Source organism: Mandrillus leucophaeus, unplaced genomic scaffold, assembly GCF_000951045.1.
Source record: "Mandrillus leucophaeus isolate KB7577 unplaced genomic scaffold, Mleu.le_1.0 Scaffold72, whole genome shotgun sequence".
NCBI lineage: Eukaryota > Metazoa > Chordata > Mammalia > Primates > Cercopithecidae > Mandrillus > Mandrillus leucophaeus.
The window spans coordinates 6,127,036-6,142,919 of NW_012107808.1; the positions used below are offsets into that span (position 1 = coordinate 6,127,036).

At 43.3% G+C, this 15,884-nt stretch overlaps 1 long non-coding RNA gene across 1 annotated transcript in view; it reads left to right on the forward strand.

Annotated features, from left to right (window-relative positions):
- The first annotated feature begins 281 nt into the window (after positions 1-281).
- The window catches only part of LOC105528544, a 63,441-nt gene continuing 47,838 nt past the window's right edge, over positions 282-15,884 (forward strand). The window contains exons 1-3 of the long non-coding RNA XR_001004373.1: positions 282-320; positions 2,827-2,964; positions 11,381-11,516. This is a non-coding gene — a long non-coding RNA (uncharacterized LOC105528544). The remainder of the gene's footprint in view (positions 321-2,826; positions 2,965-11,380; positions 11,517-15,884) is intronic.

Here is a 15,884-nt window from a genome sequence, read left to right on the forward strand (position 1 = left end):
TCTAGAGGATAGGACATACCTGCCTCCTCTTTGCCTTCTTCCATGATTGTAACTTTCCTCAGGCCTCCACAGCCAGGCGTTTTGTAAAGCCTGTGGAATCATGAGCCAATTAAACTTTTTTCTTTACAAATTACCTAGTCTCAGGTAGTTCTTTATAGTAATGCAAAAATGGACTAATACAAACACTTTCTATGTGCCAGGCATGTAATAACCACGCTCATATATATGCCCTCATTTGATCTATTTGACCATCCCTATTTTACAGACAAGCAAATGGAGGCAAAGAACATTGAAGTCACTCTCCTGCTACACACGCTGAGGTGATAACCAAAGCAAGATTTGAACACCACTTTCTTTCTGATTGCAAACCTGGTTGTTTTCTTATTATACTGTTCTAGTAAATAGCAAATGTAGTAAGTTGTTATTTACTTACTTTCAGGCTGCTCCTGCTGGGCAAAAAGAACAAAGAAGAAATAAGAGGAGGAGGAGGAGAGCAAGAGATAGAGGCAAGGAACTGGACTGGAAATCTACAATAACTCATGGAGGGAGGAAATGTCTTACAGAAGAGGCATCAGATCGAACATGCAGTGGTGTTTTCTCCCCCTCGGTTTCTGGAAAACCATATACTTTCATTTATAAACTCTATGCCCAGACCCCAAAGTAGGAACCAGGAGCTCCTTTGAGGACGTGCAACCCTTCTCAGAAGTCTCACATAACAGCATGAGGTAAGATGAAGGCGGCACTGCGGGTCCAACCCTGGCTGAGGATCAGGGTCTGGCACCCTCTGATTTCTCCAGCAAAGATTCAGGTAGGATAGGGGAGAAAGAGGAGGACGAGGGGCTCCCTGCCACCTGGGAGACCCACTGCTTGGTCAAGCCTGCCTGGGCCCTGCCTGGAGTCAGCCACAGCCAAGTAACACAGACGATCCTGGAGAACTGAGGATGACTGGCTTGATTGACAGGAAGGTGGTAGGCTCCAGTAGCATCACTGAGGAGCCCAAGGGCAAGACCTGGGGCACCGCAGTATCCAGGCTGATCAAGGAGCATCTGGCCAGAACCCAGATCAAGGTAGCAAGGGAGCTGCGCTTCCTGTGCCTTGAGGGTCTTTTGACAACTAGCCTTTTGTGTGAAGCTGGCTTCTCTAAAGGAAGTGAAAGCATGTGAGTATGGCAAGCTGCTGTAGGGGAGGAAACATCTTGTTTACAAATGTCAGGCGGTAATTAGCCCATTTTAAAGAGAGGAGCCACCACTGATGGCTTTTGTTAGCTGAAAACCTCAGTGCTTTCTTGTGGCTGTGCTTGAAGAGGCCGGGTAGACACAGAGACTCTGAACCCAGTTCATAAATAGTTGATTTCATATTTTAAAATGTTGCACTAAAACTGTCACCCCCTCTCGTGGATCACAGATGGTGAAGAACTAATTTGTTACTGTTTGATAACTGCTTTTATGTATCAAAGCTCTTATTTACTACTCTGTGGGGGAAATGACAGACTAAGAGCAATTGTGTGTTTTCTTTCCGTTTTTCTTCAACCGCTAGGCTTCTTGTTTTTCCCCTGACGGGTCTCTTCTTTGAAAGAGAAAATGGTGAAGCTTTTGCATATGCCAACTTGGCTGAACTCAGTTTTGGGGGAATTGGAAGATGTCTCTCCCAGCACAGACCAGCAGACTTTTTTTTTTTTTTTTTTGGATCCTTTTTAATGTGCCCATGCTCCATAGTAACATTTAGGCCAGCCTCTCTTCTCTCTTAACTCACAAAATGTTTCTAATTATCTATGCAAAGTGAGTCTTTGCTTGTAAGAACTGTCCGGCAAATGGGTAAGCTGGATCCAGCTCATCAGACTTTCTTTCCTGTAACCACTCACTTCATTCATTCATTCAGTTCATATTTGATTCACTTTTTCATTCAATTAGCCAGTTGTTAATTCTTTCGGAGTTTTTGGCTAGATCAGAGCTTAGATTGTGGGCACAGTGGAGGCTGGCACTGGTATGTACTCACCCCTACCACTCCTACCTATGTCCTTGGCATGTCTTGGGCATAACGTAAAATGCCTAGAGAAAAAAATCCAACAATTAGTTAGCTCAGTTTAGCCAACTATAGACTGTGAGCTAAGAATAATTTTTATATTTTCAAATGGTTGGAAAAAATCAAGAGAAGAACAGTAATTCTCGATATGTGAAAATTATCAGAAAATCAAGGTTCAGCTTTTTGGAACACTGCCCCACCTACCTGTTGATGTATTGTCTGCGGTTGCTTCATGCTACAATGGCAGCGTTGAATAGTTGTGACCGGGACCATTGTCTGCAAAACCTAAAATATGTATTACCTGGTCATGTGCAGAAAAACCTTACCAATCCCTGAGCTCATTCCCTGCTTTCTTTAACACAGCAGGAACGTACTTGAACCATACCCATGGTTGTGATTCAGGCATACACAACCTCATCACTTGCTACTTACCCTTCGCTCACTGTGCCCAGTCATCCCACCCAAGGTCACCTCCTGCCCCGCATCTTTTCACCTCCTATTCTGCTTACATGCAGAGCTATTCCTATTCTTTCTCCACGTCAACTTTATTCGTTCTTTTATTTCAGAGTTTATATCAAATACAATTTTATCAGAGAAGACGTCGTAAATCCCCAGACCAAATTAGCTCTTTGTCATCTGTTCTTTTATGGACCTCCATTTTTTCTTTTCTCCTTTGATAAGAGCATTTATGGAAGTTTTCGGTTATATTTTTCTTAGTGCCATTATTTAATTAATATCCTTACACTAGCCTTTAAGATTTCTGACAGCAAAAGCAATGACTGCTCATTTTGTCATTGCACCCAGGTACTCAAAAAGGGCCAGGGTGCAGCAGTGAGTGCCAGTCTGAATGAAGGAAGCATGCGTGGCCTGGAGCCTCACTGTGTTCCAGGCACCCAGGTAAGTGCTCTGCACATAATACCACACGTTGTGTTCCACGATAAGGTATTCATCTCATTTTACAGATGGAGAAAATAAGGATACTTTCTAGAATTTGGCAGAGCTCTGTCTGGCAGATAGAAACAAGTTCTATTTGACTCCACATCTCTCATCTCATTCTTATGACTATTTTACCGATAAGGAAATTGTGTGTAAGGCATCATGATTCAAATCAATTCTCACTGGGAAAGAAAAATGCCATGGAAAACATTTTATTCTATACACAAAAAGGTTTTCTCAGCATGTTTTATCAACATAATCATCGTCACATTATCATCATTAAGACATGAAAGAGGAGCGTACAATGGAGAGGCTCTCCTTCCCTCCTCAGTCACTCAAGAATGCGATGGTAAATGGGGTTTTAAGCTGTGTTTTGCTCTACTTTTAATCGTGTTTCCTTTCTCGAATAATCACAAGATGCTAGAGTGTTAGAAAGAATATTAGAGGGAATCTAGCTCAGCCAGTTTCCTCGTCACATCCAGAAGTCTGAGATCACTTCCCCTGGTCGTAAAGTGTGGGCTGACGTAGATTCCCAGCACAGACCTCCTCCTGCAGCGTTTGTTCCCAGGACCTCTCCTCCACTCCACTATTCTAAAAGCACAAAAGAAAATCTCTCCAGCGCTTTCTGTAATTGAGAATAAATTGCCCATTTGCAACTTCATCATGTCGTATTTTGAGATTTGAGATTGTAAATGCATTTTCATGCATGTTCGTTCAGTGATGCCCCCACACTTACCCTGTTGCCATGTTAGATTTTGGAGTGCTGAACATAGAAAATCAAGGAAACAAATTTTCCCATGTCACTCTTTGGAAAATGTTCATGCCTCATAAATATTGGAATGCAGATTTCATCATAAGTCAGTCTATGTTGAGTGCCCACTCTCTTCCGAACTCACACCTCCCTGTTAACCTTTGTTCAAGTGAAGTTTAGAAGGGTTAAATGGTATATTATCAACAATTTGATGACATTAAAAATGAATATGAACAGAGATCAATAATTCAGCATGTAGTTTCAGAGTGTCCCTTAGCTTTTTTTAGAGTAGAAGCTGATAATAATGATGACAGTTATGATGATTAAAACAATCGCTATTTAGGAGCTATTTTACATTTGGCAGAGCCCCTTCATCATGAATTTTCTCATGAAATATTCACAACTTTTCTTGTTAGTATCATTCAGTATTATTACTGCCTTATGCAAATGAAGAAATAGAGCTACAGAAAGTTTATAGGAATTTCCACAAATCATGTAATAAATAAATGATAGAGCCAGGGAAATTATTCTTTTGTCTTCTAAGGAGTAGAGGGAATTTCTATGTTACCAAATATATCTTGTCATCTTTTCTCTAATTCCTAAAATTGCAGTAATATGAAGAAAATCTATGAAAGAAAAATTCCAGTGGAAGATTAAAATACTGGAGTCAACTCAGGTTGGAGCAAAAATCAGTGGCTGCGTATTTGCCTGAGAGGGTCCAGTTCTTGCTGCAGCCTCATGTCATAGTTCATCATGCGTCCCTTGCTGTCACCAGAAGGTCCCAGTTTGGGCAACAATCGTGTACTCATGTGATCGCCCCAGAGACAAAGGACTGAGCAGGCTTGCATGGGGGTCAAGGAAGGAAAGGACAGGAGAGGATACCAAGAGCAGAGGCCCAGGGTCACCTTCTCCCCAAAAGCTGGCTCTGAAGTGGTAAAGGCACAAGCTGCATTCCACAGCAGTCACTGACTTGGTGATGTGTATCTTGACACAGCATCCAGGAGCTCCCCATCTAAGCTCCCTTTCACAGCCTCCATGTAAACGTCTCCCATCTCCCCAGTACCCTGCTGGCCTCTCCACACTGCCCTGTCCCTCTCCAGCCATTCTCAGCTTTGCTAACATTGCATGAAAAAACACCTCCTTTCTCTTTGTGCCATGGTCCTTCTCCTTAATTATACCAAAACACTTCTCGGGTCAACTAGTCTAAGCATGTCCTACAGACATCCCGGCCGCCTTTCAGCATCACTTGTGGACAGTCTGCAGCCAAAGCCGGTGTCCAACAGAGGCCCTTATGTCTGGCTCTGTCAAGCAAGATCACATTCCTCCCTGACTCTCAGGAAAGGCTCACATGGATCCCACAGACTTCCGGAATCCCCAGCCCTCATTTCCTGGATTCCAAAGACCCACCATCCCAATCTCCCAAACTTTTCTCTGCAGCTTTGCACATGCAACTCAAGTGTGTGGGTGTGTATGTGTGCGCGCGTGTGTGCGCGCATACACACGCACCCACACATGCCCATGCACGTGTGTATAGGAGTGGGGGATAAAATAGAAACCTCAGATAACACATTCTGAAGTCATCCCTTCACCATCATCTCTCATGTGTTTTTGTTTTTTGACTAAAAGTGACAACATGTTTACTATTACTCTGAGCCCCACATGGCAAGAGAAAGGCTGATTTCATACATTCCTTCTCGCACATTCTTCTTAGGAAACACTAATGTGCATACTTTTCACCAAAAAAGAATCAACAGTGCCTTTCTAAAGTACAGTTGGTGCCTGCAACTGAATGCATTCAAATCTTAAATACATGGAAGTATAGAAACGGATGTCTGTATACTTCTTAAATATGTTTATATTCTAACATGGGAAACAGATGTGAATATAAAGAGAGGGGATGTGTTTCCACAAAGCCAAAAGTATGTGAGAAATGTTTAAAATGGTCACAAAACTGCTCGTATAATCCCCGACAGAGGAGTTCAGGCCGGCACTTCTCTTCAGCCCACTTTCTGTATTACTCTGGCGGCCGTATTGATTTGATTTTTCGAGTCTTCATGCCCTGACCAAGGTCCTGCCTTCTGAACGGGCATCATTAGGGCTTCTTGGTTTGTTTCTCTCGAGGGAGATGTTTTATGACCTTGAAGGTATCAGTTTTCATTTAAGTGGAGGATTGAGAGATGCCAGGCTAAGGCATTATTTGCCTGTATTTTACCATAATACACAAATAAGTTCTGATTTTCTGCTTGGAAACAGGAAAATGGTCATTTAAACCATTTAAATATTATTAACTTGCTTAGGAAAAGCGGAAAAAAAACCCTCAAGCTATAATGGCATCTACAGCTCACAGGATAGATTTATGGAAGTTTTTATTCCTTGGTAGAAATATATCTACAGATGCCCCATGGTAAAATTAGGTAGGCTTATGGCACTTAGAAAACTGAAATCTAGAAACACATGGAATGAGTAAGATGATATTTCCAGCAATCAATGCATTCTATAAAGTGATTGGAGAGAGCTTCCTCTACACAACAATTTTGGACTTAAGATTCCAATTCAGTGTTTCTTGCCCTAAATTATAGTAAAGGCTAAATCTCATTATGACAAACCGTAATAGATCATCAAAATTCTTGAGTTAGACCTAGAAATCTGTTGCGTTATGCGCCTTGATCTAAATGTGACTGGGACTTGGAAACCTTGTTATACTGAAAAGTCTGGCTATACAGATATTTGGCTGATGTATTCAGTGATTCTCATTCCTAGAGCAGGAAAGGGAATGAAGTATAAAAGTTTCAGATTGTTTGGTGAGCCGGATCAGATCACAAAGTTGGTCGAGTCCAGGATGGGGGCACTGACGGCTCATAGTAAGCTACTGTAACACCTGTTTACCGCTCATCCAGCAAGCAAACAAGCTTTGAGAACTCTTAGAGCTCCCTGGGTGGATTTGGTCACTGAGGCTGGCTTTGTTACTCATAGAAGTGGGACTCAGGTCTGGATGATCTTGGCCTAACCCGAGCAGAGCATAGATTCTGCTAGGTCGCCAGAGCTGTGGACTGACGAACTTCCCCCAGGTGGGGTAGGTGCAGGTGTCCATTCAGCACCCAGCTGGCCACTCATTGTCATATAAAAGAGTTCTTCATGCATGGCCATTATATAGGTCTACTTAAGATTTCAGTGCAGGAGGACTAGCTACAAATGAAACTGCTAAAATAGTCTCCTGAAATGAAAGATTATGCTGATACCTGATGTATTAGTCTGTTTTCACACTGCTGTAAAGAACTACCTAAGACTGGGTAATTTATAGAGGAAAGAGGTTTAATTGACTCAGAGTTCCGCATGGCTGGGGAGGCCTCAGGAAACAATTATGGCGGAAGGTGAAAGGAAAGCAAGAGGCGTCTTATATGGTGGCAGGAGACAGAGAAAGCAAGGGGGGGAATGTGCCACACTTTTAAACCATCTTGTGAGAACTCACTCACTATCACGAGAACAGCAAGGGGGAAATCTGCCCCCCAATATTCAATCTCCTTCCGTCAGGTTCCTCCCCTGACACATGGGGATTACAATTCAACGTGAGATTTGGATGAGGACACACAGCCAAACCATATCACCTGTGTTTGAGAAAACACTCTACTCTGAAGGGTAAGACAGTAAAACAACATTATTTTAAAAAATGAAAAAAGAAACAGAAACTAGCATTTTAGAACCCAATACTTTCTTCCTTTTTGATGACAGACTGCCAAATTCCTTTGGGCAAGCTCAGAAAAAGAAAACAAAAATATATGAATAGGGCAATTTCCTCTAGATGTGTAGCTTAGCGTACTCATCTTATATGGAAAAAATATCAGCTTTACTCTTCATCCACTAGAGAACTAGCAAAAGAGTGCATTCCTATGGGAGTTTGTACTCTAAGAAGTCTTTCCATATGCGACAGAAGGGGAAGAAATATCCTTTCACACACGTGCCACTGAGCAGTCTGTTCTTTTAATTTGGCCAAATGTTGTCTAGGCTCTTCTTGGAGCCTCATTCACTGAGACATTTATTCCCTCATCTTACCCTTATTTTAAGGTATATTGAGAAATTAATAGGATCCTTGAACTGTCTTTCGTAGTTCATGCTAATATAGTTCTGCCCGAGAATCCTAAGAGGAGCTGTCTGAGAGGTTTCTAATATCAGAAAAGTTATCTGAAGTTAGAAAATAGGCAAAGATTAGTAAGTATTTTCTCAGTGCAGAGCTGGTTTTGCATCTTTGATTGACTTTTTGTTGACCGAGCTATTTGACAGCTTTGTTAGGGGCAAAGTTAACTTATAGATTTTCATCTGGTAGAGATGCAAATAATTACCATCCACTGGGGGAAACCTCCTCCCAAATATGGCTTATGACCTTGTAAAATATCAATTGTGTCTCTCACCTAAGCAGTCTTTTCCTAATGTTCTCATATTAAACTGTCCATAAATATCCAGCTCCTCAAATTCTCCTTTGAATCCGTATTAACATCTTAGCGGCTTCCTCACTAATTAATGAACTGAATAGAACTTGGACATTATGTTCATATTTGTGTGAGAGTTGTGTTTTTGAACCTTTTGAAAATTAGACAATAGCTCTAGGAAATAACACAGTCCAGAGCCTAGAAATTTTCTTTGAACATTTTACATACTTCTTTGACTAGCATTCCATTTTTGTACCTATGCTCTACCCATGGAGCTTTTCTGAGAAGGATTCAATAACTATCACTCTTCCCAAGAAAAATGTACAACTCTATCTGCACATGCCAGTGCCATCTGGATGGAGATCGGACTCCACAGCAAACAGGATGAGGCAAAGGAAGTCCAGTGGATATTCCCAGGTTTAGAAACTCTGACAGCAGGATATGGATGTGCCAATCAGAGTCAGATGCTGCTCATGACTGTAATAACAGATGCCACTCAGAAGTCTTGCGCCCCACCCTGTGGTCCTCTCAGTCCCTCCAATCAGATCCATCCACCTAGAATGACTGTGTCTGCTTCATTCACAGAGGCAAGTAAAGTCTCTGGTGAACTTTTACCTACCTGCCCCTTTCGAATTGGGAGATTTGCCCTCCTTGTCCAGATGCTGTCTTGGCTCCAGGCTCGTGTCTGTCCCCAAGAGACCCTGCTTTGTCTCAGAATGCCACAGGGCTATTAGCACAACTCTTTCTGATGGTTAGTCATGATAATTTGTACCTCTGGCTTCACTACTATCTACAAAAATGTGCTTCATGACTCATTATCTGTTCCTGTCTTCTCCGGTTTTCCTTTTCCAGGCATTGTACTCCCTCTTTGGGTACCAAGACTACTTGGCATCTTCTCTTTTTGTATTGTGGAGTAATTCATCTCTTCTTTTCCAGTGTAAGTCTTGGGGATTTCAACTTAGAAAATAGGACAGTAAGGTATTTTGCTAAGCAAAAGAATTATAGACTCCAAGAAATGTCAAGTCTCTAGGAATTAGAAATAGCTATAGTCAGTGTTTCTATCAGTCTGAATAGCATAACTTTTAATGTTCACCCTACACTAGCAAAGAAGGCTGGATGGGAGGTGGCTCCAGCCACTGAGGAAGTATCCTGGAGAAAGAATTGGTTTGGAGGAACAGTGGGAAATTTGGTTTTGAAACAGTTCCAAGGGAATTTCCCACGGAACATCCACAGTATCATGGGATGACTTCCAAAGCTTGGAGAAGTTTGCTTCCCCGCTGAAACTTTCTGTCCTTCTGCAGAGTTGAGGAAAGCCTTTTCCTCATTTTGGCTCTTAGTCATTGGAAACCATTTGTTTCTTTCTCTCCAATCCCCTCCCATGAGGCTCTGCCATTCTGAATTACACAGAGGTAGCTCCTTTTGATGCTCAGGGTCCTGTAAAACAAGCAGAAGTTACAGACTTGGAGTGTGACCGATGCGGCAGAGCCCGGCCCCTGCCCACAGCATCCCTCCCCAGGATTGCACATATGCCTGTCCCAGTTCTGTGTGGTCTTGGCTGCAGTGGCCGAACATAAAGCTTCAGCTGCTGTTTAACAGCTTGGATTTTAAAGAGCTCATAAGGAGAGATTGAAAGCTGAATATCTAATGCTGTCTTCAGATGCAACATTCTATCACCTGAACAGTCTGCGTATAGTATTAGTCGATAGAAAAATGTCCCACACATGCTTTTTATATCTTACCCTCAACCAGAATGAACTCCTCCAATGTACTAATCAACCAACCAGAGTGTGCAGATCTCTGTTAGGCCAGAGCAAAGCAAAATTTTTCAAGTTCTAAACTTACACGTATGGGAAGTGAAATTAACCTAAACTCTTACCTTTTGTCTTATAAAAACAATGTCCTGGAGGATCTTAGAAATTTCCTGGGAAATAGTTAATTACCTATTTTAGAGTCTGATAGTTAAATGTAGCTATTATGGAACAGACTTGATGCCATTTTGACCAGCCATAGTCCAACCTGCCTAGGAATCTATATTGTGCCAAGAATCTTTCAGAGGTAATTTAGAGAGTGTACATTTTTAAAAAAAACTAATTAGTAGAAAGATAACTGGATAGAAAGCTGGAGATTTAGGTTCTAATTTGGGTTTGACCCCTAACCAGCCATGCATCCCTGGAGGTATGACCCTAGACTTTCAAGGCACCAATTTAATCTGTAAGGCCAAGTAGTTGGATAAAGTACTTTTGAAATGTTTCAGAAAGGTTCTTATAATAAATACTTTCTAAAGGTTCATCAGTAACCTTTACTTACTTCTATGTGCATTTCTAGTTAAGTTCCTTTTAAAGAAAAGGAGAAAGATAGAGTCTCTGCATTCTCCCTGTTCACTTTTTTCCCGCCAATCTAAGGGATGGAGCTTTTGCCATCAGGTAGACATTGGCCTAGGCTATTGCTAAGAGCTTCCTCCAAACTTCCTGCTTTCTCAACAAGGCATTTATTGTAATGAATCCATCTCACATTTTTGACTGCCAGCACCTGAGCATATCTTCTCTGTTTCAAGACCTTTGCTACTTTTGGGGGGCCCTGGGAGCCTTGATGGGACACAGAAGCCACCTCCCATCACAGAAATTTCAAATGCCAGGTAGTTGGCTTTGACAACCTCCCATGCACCTTGGCAACAGACGTGGCACTCACCATCAGACAAATATGCTGTGGGCTGTAAGTCCTCAGTGGGGCAGAGATGACAGAGATTCTGTGGTGTGGCCATGGTGTGGCTGTGGTGGTTGTAGCCCAGTTGCTTACTTGGGAAGTGGTGCTGGTGCCACCATACAGGAACCAGGTAAGTGGCATTGAGGTGCAAGATGCAGCCTGCTGCTGGGCCACAGGGCTGTCTTCAGCAGACCAGTTCTGTGGCCTGATTTAGGGGCATTGTTCCCAGTGAACCACCTGTAAATGTGCTGCTCAACCCCTCTCAGTGATTTTGCAAAGTAATCTGCAACATTTTAATGCAATCTCTTTATGTCTAACTCAGCCACACTCAGTTTGTCTTGCAACTGCATACTCTGACTTTAAGTATAATTGGACATAAAATAGAGGTTTTCTTATTCAACGGTTTCCAGAGACCAAAGCTAGATAAAATCATAAATCTAAATTTCTATCTCCTCCACTAATCTGTTGGTTCTTTGAGATCAGGGATGGTGCTTTGTTTATTTCTACTGCTTTAGAACTCAATGCACTCTGACATCTTTCACAGAATAAGTTCTCACATGGGAACCCGAGCAAAGTGTAATGGATGTTCCCAGGAGCTGCCTATGGGATTGAAGAAACACGTATGAGAGGAGTAACATTTGGGCTGGAAGCGAAAATACAAGTAAATATATGTCAAATAGGTAAGTATGGAAAGTGCATTCCAGTAGAAGAAAATGAGTGTAAAAATACAGAATAAGCCATTTAGAGTATAGCAATTAATTTGGTGCTTGAGGACTACAGCAACATGTTTCTTTCCCGGTCGAAAAGTCTAGCAGTAGAATTACAGTTGTGCATCACTTAATGACAGGGATACCGTCTGAGAAATGCCTCTCTCTTTGATTTTATCGTGGCATGCACTTACATAAACTTAAATGGTATGCCCTAGTATATACCTAGGCCGTGTGGCATAGCCTGCTGCTCCTGGGCTGTAAACCTGTTCAGCATGTTACTGTGCTGAATACTGTCGGCAATTGTAACACGATGGAAAGTATTTGTGTATCTAAACATAGAAAAGGTACAGTAAAGGTGCAGTACTATGGACGACTGCCCCATAAGATTGTATGTGATGCATTATTGGCCAAAACGTGTTATGTTCGGTGCATGACTCTATAGTACTGTCTCATGAAATCGGCACAGGTCAGGAGCTGCAGACAGTCAAGAGCACATTCACAGATCAGAATGGCTCCCACTTTGCCAATCTTAGCTTGAACTTGAGTGAATTCATTAATTGACTGCATTAATATATCCAGAGGCAGAACTGGCACATAAAAGGTGGGTAGATCAGCCATGGATTGGCATCTAGTTTATAAATCAGTCTTGCTTGCTTGGTTAATGTGAGACTGTCACAAAAGATACAGCCTTTCTATTTTGATGATGATAAATTAAGGTTTCTAAACCAGGAAGGAGCAAACTAAGGATAGAGGATAATTTACAAAGAAAATGCCACCTTGTGGGAAATGACTGGCTAGCTATTCCCTTATGCCATGGTTTGGATATTTGCAAAATACCCCTTTACTTTGAGTTTTTGTATTTGGCATGGCTAAAAAGTAGGATTTCTGGCATGTAGGGATGGCACGTATGAATAGTAGAGCCAGAAGAAGAGTGTGGAAGCTAGATGTTTGAGAAAAAGCAGCCCCAATTTCGCATGCTTTATGTACTGGGCAGGAGTAAAGCTTCCAGGCTGTGAGTGGGGATGAAAGACAAATTAGAAAAATCACTTTGCTTCAACACACATTATGTGAGTGGACTATGGAGATGTGGACTTAGCAGGATGACAACAGCTTTATCATGTTCTCCAGGAGGTCACTATATAGTGGGAAACAGACGAGGGTCTCAGAATTGCATGACAAGTCCAACAACGGGTACCAGCATGAGACATGGCAATCCGACTGATCATCCACATGAGAAGAGATTGGGAGGCCAAGTGAACCCACTCTGACAGCTTCTCCCTGGCAGACTGGGTGAGGAGGTGGGCTCTGTCGTTAATATCCAGTTCCGCTTCTCATGCCCCTCCTGGTCCTGTGGACCCTCAGCCCGGCACCTCCAGGAGGATGTTCTGGGAGGATGAGGTTGCATCCCACCATCTCCCTGTTCCTGTGGACCCTCAGCCCGGCACCTCCAGGAGGATGTTCTGGGAGGATGAGGTTGCATCCCACCATCTCCCTGTGGGTATTCTCCACATCAGTTTTGTCTGATGGTTCAATTGTCGATGAGTGTCCAGCCATGTCATCTTTCAGAAGTTGACTGAAGTTCTATACTGGCTGACAGTCAATCCCTCCTCCTTCCCTTTTGGGACAATTTTGGTTTATGGATTTTGTTTTGAGTGTGAGTTCAATAGTTCTTAAGGCAGAGGAGAGGTAAGAGGGTTTGTCCAGCCTGTCATATTTTTGCATTTCTCATTTCACCCTCACTCCAACCTGGAAAGACAGGTGATACTATTAATCTAATTTAAAAGATAAGTGTGCCTCTGTGAGTTAGGAAGCTTGCCAAGGCGGCACAGTTCTAAAAGGCAGGGCCAGGCTGGAGCCCCCAGCAGCCTCCACTGTGCTTCCTCGTGCAAAGTGGGCTAAAGCCAGGGGGTGTTCAGCAGGGTGCATCCAGTGTGAGCTCAAGGAGGTTGATGTGGTTGGTGGGCTACTAGAGGAACTTTGCAAGGTGAAGGTGTGTCTTAAAGCAGTTTGCTTTATATTCACACTTTGCTGAATATTAGAGCTTTTAAAAATCCCCATGCATAGCCACATGCCAGACCAATTAAATGAGAATTTCTGGCAGGGGGGTTCAGACATCCAGAATTTCTAAAGCTCCCCAAGTGATTCCACTGCAATCAGGATAAAATGCAGATTCAGATTCAGTAGTTGTGAGGTGGGACCTGAGAGTCCACATTTCTTTCTCTCCTTTTTTTTTTCTTGATAAGGAGTCTGGCTCTGTCACCCACACTGGAGTGTGGTGGCGCAATCTCAGCTCACTGCAACCTCCACCTCCTGGGTTGAAGTGTTTCTCCTGCCTCACCCTCCTGAGTAGCTGGGATTACAGGCACCCGCCACCACAGCCAGCAAATTTTTGTATTTTTAGTGGAGACAGGGTTTTGCCATGTTGGCCAGGCTGGTCTTGAACTCCTGACCTGAGGTAATCCACGCCCCTGGGCCTCCCAAAGTGCTGAGATTACAGGCTGAGCTGCCGTGCCCGGTGGAGTCTACATTTCTAACAAGCCCCAGCGGATGTGGATGCATCCGGGCCCCAGCCAACATGCTGGGGAGTAAAACCTTAGACACGTGCAAGACCCTTTGTTTCAGAGTTAATTTTCAGAAAAACAAGCCTAGTTTCCTTGGAGGAGTCCTTGCTGGGAACGAGTCCGTCCTCAGGTGATGCTGCCTTGCCAGGCCACATCCCTGGTATTGCAGCTACTCTGCCAGATCGGTGGCAGTTGGAGCAGCACCTTCTGCCTGCCCCCCACCCCGGTCCTGCCAGGCTCAGCTGAAGTTTTGCCCTAAAGTGTCAGACATGTGTGCGGTAAGGAAAAATCATTTTATGGGGAAATCTCCTTTGACTGAGAGTGAGTTAGTGAAGAATCAAGTTGGAAGAGGGGCATTTCAGTTGGAAACTAGGGAACATTTTTCCCCGTGGCACTTTATTAGACAGCGGAATGAGTTTCCCGGGCGGTAGCAGCCACTTGTTTCATTTAAAAAGACCAATATACAAGAGGTGCTGGCAGAGGGATAGATGAAGTGACCTAAGACGGTTTCTATTGCTCCAGCTTCTGTCGCCAAATGAAACTCAAACAGCTTTTTCATATCTTAAACAGACCTACATAGAGCAATTATGGAAATTCCATCCATTATAAATACCTCTTTTAGCAGCACTTTAGAAATATGCCTCTTGGGTCCCATTCATCCTCGGTAGATGGGATTTGGATGGTCAGGTGGGGGAGGACGTGTGGCTGGGGAGAAGGAAGGTAAGGTCTCATCACCGCCTCTCCGGATCCCAGCCCAAGGCAGCGGGCCTGGAACAGCAGAGGTAGGGCGGGCAATCGCTTCTTCATCTTTTCTTACGGTGTTTTACAAAATGATGCTGCTATACGTGTTGGTCGTATTTAAAGATGCAGAAAACTCACCAAGTGGACAATGCAAAGCAGGTGACCATTTGCAAACAGGTTTTCCAGGGGCAGCTGGATTCCTCACACGGCTTCGAGTGGATCACACCCATTTTGTGTCTGATGACCGCTGGCCGCACGGGACGAGCAGGCAGGTGTTTTCTCTCTGGCTAATCCATGGAGCAGGCTGCGTGGAGACAGGCCTGTGTGAAATTGCTTTTCACACCGTGAGGGAGCTGGGATGATCTCTCAACAGTGTAACTGCACGTGCACACTGGCTGGAGTATTCTCATTTCAGAGAGGATTGGAGCAAAGTTCTCATTTCTCATCAGAGATACACTGGAGTAGGCAGAAGCCTTTCTGTTCCCCTTAACAAGGTTGAAGGAAGAATGCAGAAACAGGGCAAGAAACAGATTAGACTTCAGAAGTAAAGCAACTTCCCTGATGTACTCAGATTTATGGCTTTAATTAGGAAGGCCAACCAGGGTCATAGGAAAAGCAGAGGAATGACAGACCTGGATTCAAATATCATTTCCACAACTTGTTAATTGTAAGATTTGGGCCAAGAACCTGGAACAGACTTTGTTTCCAGTGGGAACAGTCATACCATCAAAACCAGTTGAAGTTCAATGTAGCAGAACTTGTAACGAAGCCTGTTTACTCTGCACAAATGAGTCATTATTCCTCACTGACATGGTTTGGATCTGTGTCCCTGCCCAAATCTCGTATGGAATTGTAATCCCCCGTGTTAAAGTTGGAGGCTGGTGGGAGGCGATTTTGGGGGTGGATTTTCCTCTTGGTGCTGTTCTGGTGATAGTGAGTTCTCGTGAGATCTGGTTGTTTAAAAGCGTGTGGCCCCTCCCTGCTCTCTCTTGCTCCTGCTCCTCTATGTAAAACACCTGCTCCCTCTTTGCCTTCC